Consider the following 6831-nt stretch of genomic DNA (forward strand, 5'->3'; position numbering starts at 1 on the left):
GTGCCTGGTCCTGCAGGGAAAGGAAATAACTGTCAGTTTCATCCTCTGCCTCCCTGATCTCCCTCAGCCTGCTAACCTCCTCCCGGAGCTCCCTCACCTGCACCTCCAGAGCCCTAAGACATGCTCCTGCCGGACAGGTGTTGGGGGCCCCCAATCTCTGCCCCCCTGGCCCTGCTGGGGATCCCCCACAGGCCAGGAGGTAGGGGGACATCAGCTCCCCCATGGGCTCAGTCTGGGTGGAGGCCTCAGACCAGCCCCGGTTAGCCTTGTCCCCCTGGGCAGAGGCCCTAGCAGCACTCCTCGTAGACACCATTCTAAGCTGCTGTTTGTAGACCTGTGTGGTGTCTACTCCCTACCCCTACAGGAGTCTCACTCCTGGCCCTCCCGGCCCGCCCGCCAGCGCAAACGCCTGCGCAAATGCCGGCGCGCTCTCATCTCCTCGTGCTGAGGCACGAGGATGCTTCGGTGCGGGGCTAGCAAGCAGCCAGCCCCATCAGCATCTACACATGCGTTGTGGCAGACTAAATAACTCCACTATAGGACAGTACTTGTGTTTGGCAGTACTATTGTATGGCAGAGTTAATTAGTTTATTCCATCCTGATAGCACCACACATGTAGATGTTGATGTTTTACTGTGGAGTTAATTAGGCAACTCCTCAGTAAGTATCCCATGTAGATGCACCCACAGAGGAAGGAATTAAGTCCTAGTCTTCCACATCCTAACCATTGGGCTACTGGATTGAGTAGAAAGGATGCGGTATGAGGAAACCACCACACCTCATAGGTGGTGCAGGGTCTAATCTGGTAGGTGCACTCAATTTATGTTTCAGGTCCACAATGATCTTCCACTTGAGCTAATAAAATAACCAATAGCCACAGTGGATTGCCATCCTCCATGTTGAAAACGAGTACAGGTACTCCTCACTTAACGACCTACCTGTTTAACGACCGCGTGGACTTACGACCAGCGAGAACTGGTCGTAAGTACAAGAACTGGTCGTAAGTACGAGCACTTTGGTCTTTGAAACGGCAGCGCGGCGTCTCAAGCCAAGGCACGCAGTATCAAGGGGCGGCTCCTCGCTTATCAACCAATTCGCTTAATGACCTAGTCACAGGAACGGAACTCGGTCGTTAAGTGAGGAGTGTCTGTAGTAGAGAAGAATGAGACTCATACTTTGCTAGTATATTTCATAGATTATTAGCTGACCACAGATAAACAGTAGGTCCCTCCAGGCCCTGGAAGGAAAGGTACTTTAATGGTCACAGACTCTTCATGCTTGACCCTTTCTGATTTGAAACCTTTCAGCCTAACTCCATCCCAGTCCTGTCTCCTCCACACAGATGATGTTTTGTCCTAAATGAGGCAGCGTCACCTAGAGAGTTTCAGTCTCCACCTCTCAGACTTCTCATCTAGCTCATTTCCTTGACCTGCAAAATCTAGGCTGTTGCCATTAAAATCCAAGAGAAAAATAAGATTATGTATAAAATGTATGTATTACGTGTAAAATAATATTGAGGTTTTGCTTGCATTGCACAGTTGCAGGAAGGGATCCTCACAATGGCAGGTTCAAAAGGGGTACGTGTAATATGTAGGGAAGGAAGGAATGGAACTATGATGCCTCATGCCTTTGAAATAATTATCTTGTGCAACAGTTAGAGATTATATATTATCATGTTGTAGGTTCAGCTCACTGAGTCATTAGCTGCTTTAAGAAGTTTCTTTATCCATGCTAAAAGCACCCAGACAGCAGTGAGATTGCTCTTTAGCTCTCCCTCTCTGACGTCACTTATATCTTAAAGATACACAATACTCACACATATGTTTAGAGAGAGAAGTGGTTAGCTGTGTTACTTTGAAGTCAGGCAGAAGGCAGGGCAGGGTAGCACCTTAGAGACTAACAGGTAGCATCTGACAAAGTAAGCCATTGCCTATGCAAGCTTATGCTTCTCTGAACAAGTTAGTCTATTAAAGGTCTACCCTGCAAGTGCTATGCTGGCTATGAGTAAGATTGTCATCTATACTATACTATGTATTTTACATATAGTAGTTTTAAAAATTAGAAAATGAAGTTTTGCATTAAAGATTTTTTAAAATTAATTTAAAAAAGAAAGAAGCCAAGATACTTCTCCCTCTTAATTCTGTCTTTAGTATCAAATATTTTTATTACAGTACTGGCCAAAAGCCCTGGTGACACAGAAGAATAGAAGCAGATCAAGCGATTAACATTTCCAGCATCTACATACATTCCTCTTTCTTGATTACACACAAGATCTTCTGTTCAGTTGCTTGATGCTTTTGTGGTGGGGTAGGCAGCATTATCCAAAATAACAGTGGCCCCTCTTGTCTACATGCAAAATAACCACAGAATCATCTTTCACTAATCCCCATTCCTTTTGCCCTGCCAGTTGATTGAAACTCAGTCACAAGTGTTTTATTCTGTTTTCAAGTTTGTAATAACTTCTCTTGCTTTAAATCAAATTTCTTTCATATTCTAGAGTGATGATCTCAATCACATAGTCGGAGCAAGGTGAAGATGTCTCTCAAGAAAAAAATATGCAGAAAAACAATTTTAGGTGCAGTGTTTTCAAATCCTAAATAATTGTCTTTGTGAGGCATGAATACAATATATATGTTGAATCCAGCCATGCTGTAACTGGACACAACCACAATGACAGCCTCATTATACTGGCCCAGAATACAGCCAACTGACTTTTAAAATTAAAACATCAACTGTGGTCCAATCTGCTTCCCCTCAAGTTAATGAATGTTTTGCCATTGTCTTCAGTGGTTTCTGGATCATGTTTGTGGTGCTCCATCTGGATTTTGAAGAATCCTACAGAAAAGGTTGCTTATGTTGACAGGGGTTTTTGAACCCGAAAGCTTGCTTAATAACTATTCTCCAACTATTTGGGTTGGTCTAATAAAAGATATCAAATTCACCCAAGGAACCTTGTCTGCTTATGCTGACTGCACTTTTGAAATCTACAACTTTTTTTTGGACCACAGGCACAAAATTTGGACCCAGTTGCAAAATTAGATCTTGTTCCAGGTTCCATATCACCACCCCTCCAGATAAAGGCTGTCTCCATTGTATTGATCTGAGACCATCTCTGATGTTGCTGGTGATCAATTCTATACTGCGAGTAACGATAGACAATCAAAAGCCTCCAAAGCATATTTTAGAGTGGGCTTTTTTCCTCTTCTGGTCAAAATCAGCTCTGCAGGTTGTCTGGATCCAGAATCACCATATCACCAAAGCTAATAGTTCTGGTATTGTTTCTTGACTTCTAAGCATTTGCAGAGAAAGTCATCTTTGTGTCATGTCTTAAGCTATTCTTTTTCCTTTCTGCTTGTTTTTCCAGACAGACTCCTATTGAGTTAAACCAATAGAGTCATACAGTAAACACCCCTATAATCAGGTCACCATATGGTATTCATTAAGTGGAGAGCAGTCCCAACTCTATCATACTGATTCTTTGGTACCTCTCTTTCATATATCATCCTAATCAGTGAGTTCATTTGTGCCTAAAAATATTAAAGAAACTTTCATAAATCCAGGAATACATGGGATATGCTTTTTAAATTATTATTATTTTATATTATTCTTCATGCCTTTGGGAGGGATGGATTTGAAGTCAATAAACTAACAATGCAGAATGAACTGTTAATGCCCTAGCTATGCGATCAGACAGGAATAGAGTACGTCAATGAGGTGTTAAATAAAAATAGCTTTGAACTCTTCAAAATCAGACTTCTGAATAACCTTGTGACTTCCAGAGCTAAAATAAAAATGTGATCCACTGCAAAGGAAAATTAACCAGATAATACAAATCAGTGGAAATGAACAAAAAACCTCTTAGGGACACGAGACAATTTTTCCATTTTTCCATTTTTCAAGCAGCTGGTAAATGCAGGACCTGGGCATTATGACAAGACCTTTACTCCAGGGATGAGAAATTCTGCTTTTCCACAGTAGGAGGTGCAAGGAAGCAGTAACAGAGAGAACTGAATGTTAGACTCTGTGAACACAGTACTATGAAAAGCCGGAAAGTGGTGTTGGGGATACTGACAAGTCAAAGGTATGGCCAGTTAGTGTATGCATGGAATCAGTGGCCTCAAACTTCATAAATATAAGAAGCAATAATAGACTATTATGGTTATTCCCCTACATTCCTATTAGTTATGGACATGATCTCTTTATAGGTGACTGAGCTTGCTCTTAAGGATGGATAGCAAGATTCTATTCCCTCCCAAAACCCATGTAGATCAATTGGGCTAGTCCTGTTATTTGTTGGACAACGACCATTCAGGGAGAACTCAGAAACTTACAATACTGATTTCAGTTGCATAAAAAGTCTCCCCCATTTAGACAGTAGCAGAGCCCCAGCACTGCATACCCCACTCTGTACTGCCATCCCCACTCTCCAGTGTGTGGTATTTCCCCCATTTGCTGGAGCTCAACACCACCCCCCAACCCCCACACACACTGTGTTTGGCACTGGCCCCTTCCCTGATCCCCCTTTTCCCCCTCCACCAATGTTCAGCAGCATTTCTGCCCTGGGAAAATAAACTGCTAGTTATGCCTCTACCTGTAGAAGGGGAGGGAAAGCCTCATGACAGGTAGTAGAATATGGAAGTGAAGACAGTCTTCAATCCCTGTTGTATGATCAGAATCCACAGAGCTACCATATTTACTCAAATAGAAGATGACCCTGGTTATAAGATGACCCCCAAATAATTCAATTCTATAAATGGAAAAATTATAAATGTGTTATAATTTTTCATGTATAGAATCTAATTATTGGAGGTTTGCCTTGAATTTGTCCTTCTCCCACTGGTACACCAGGGAAAATAAATCCAGGGGGTCAGGATTGCTCTCTGCTTCCTCCCAACTTTTTCCCCTGCAGCCCCTCCTCCCTCTCCTTACTGTCAGATCCTGCTCTCCCAAAGCACATGGAAGTAAGAAAGGAAATTTGAAAACAATAACCTTGAAATTAAACATGGTGATAGCAACTTACATATAGTATCCATGTACTTAGTTCCTTCACAATTGATCTGTGTTACCTTTTTTGGAAACTGTTGAGAGTTTTAGCACAGGTTCTCCATAAACACACTTTTGAGCAACACTTTGGCACCTGCTTACATGTAGCACAAACTATGTATGATATTAGTTTAAAGCCAATGGCTCATGGTTAACCACATAGTTCATTGGGCTGGGCCCCACCAGAATCAACAGCATTTCAAGCCATGCTGGCCCTGTGGCTCAGCACTGCTCACTGGGTGTATACTCCAGATACTCCTCACAAAGAAGCTGTGTGCTAATTAGCCCCCAGTCATAACTGGAACAAGGTATTCTTGTCATAAGTCCTGGAATGCTCCAAAAATTTATACACAGATGAGGCATAGGGCAACCTGGTCTGATTTCAACTCATGGAGAGCGGGATCACTCTAATCATATGCACCAGCCTGAAAGAGAAGGCAACAGTGGGATTCTAGGTGAACTATATGCAATGTTGTGGCTCACCATGACTTGGAAAAGAGTTGGAAGTGAGGGGGAACTGCATTTACTGGGCACTATTATATGCCTTATTCAGATAGACTACACTAGCCTAATTTTTGTGGTAGGTTCCCCTTCAGCATGTTTGCTCAATGTAGGCCATGTGTTTTATAATTATGCTTAGCACTGGCTGCATTTAATTGACTTCATAGCTGGTTTCCATTGCTGAGCACATGCTGCTTTTGGCAGCAGTTTAATGATAGACAATGTACTTAGTGAGATTTCCCTGTATACAATTATAAGATGTGGAGCATTTTTCCCCCCATGCCAAATGGGGAGTGGGGAACCTCATCAAGTCAGGCCACTAAAAGGACAAGAAGTAGTTTGGTAAAATATGCTCTAGAGCTGCAGGAAAGAGAACCAGACCCCCCCTCTCATTTCAAAGAAAGACAACCTCTCCCTTCCCACCCCCTACCCTCAAACCCCCTGAACCATGCCCATCTGATGAGGGGGTAAAATTCATTCCTTATCACAAATATGGCAATCAGTCTGACCCTAAGTGGAGGAGCTAGACCCTCTAGCCAGGAATCCCTAGGTTTTCAAGTGCCAGCAGAAACATGGGCCCACCCCAGTCAGAATCCCCAGCCCTGGCCATGGCCAACTCCAATGTTTCTGAGGAAGGGGAAAAAAAAAAACCCCAGTCAAAACCAACAAGAGGGGGGAAATTTCTTCCTGGCCCCACATGGTGACTATAGAGGGACCCAGGCCAAGCAGCTACACCAGGGTGAAGCCTGGGTGCTGCATGCTGAATGGGTGTCTAATTCTCCTGTTTTTGTAGTTCTCCTGCCATGACTTGGTGTCACTGAAAAAGATGTCAGGAGGTGGTACCTGATAATCTGGGGTTTGTTGGGAAGGTATGGGTCACAGTGTCCACAATTCTTCTGTGGGGGCTCCACCTCTCCTACATCCCACCCCTTTCCACTCAGGGTTCTGCCAGTGAGTGGAGTAGGCACCTGGCCTCAACAGGCATCTTGCTTCATTTGTTAGGTGGAAGGGTCCATGATGGAAGGAAATGAATAAACTAACATTCTAATATCATAAAAGCCTTAATCTGTCTGTCTGTCTGTCCATACTACTTTATTTGTGCTCTGATTGGCTGACAAACAGCAAATCAGGGTGTGAATAAGCATTTAGACAGGAGGTGCTGGTGCGGCAAAGTGCTGCCATGATGGCAGGGACACAGGGCATAGAGGAGGGGGGGGTACGAGTCCAGCGCAGCTGGCCTTGCCCCCCCCCCCCCACCCCCCGCCGTGCTCCCTGAAGGCGCCTGCA

This window comes from Alligator sinensis, unplaced genomic scaffold (genome assembly GCF_000455745.1).
Source record: "Alligator sinensis unplaced genomic scaffold, ASM45574v1 scaffold59_1, whole genome shotgun sequence".
Classification (NCBI taxonomy): Eukaryota; Metazoa; Chordata; order Crocodylia; family Alligatoridae; genus Alligator; species Alligator sinensis.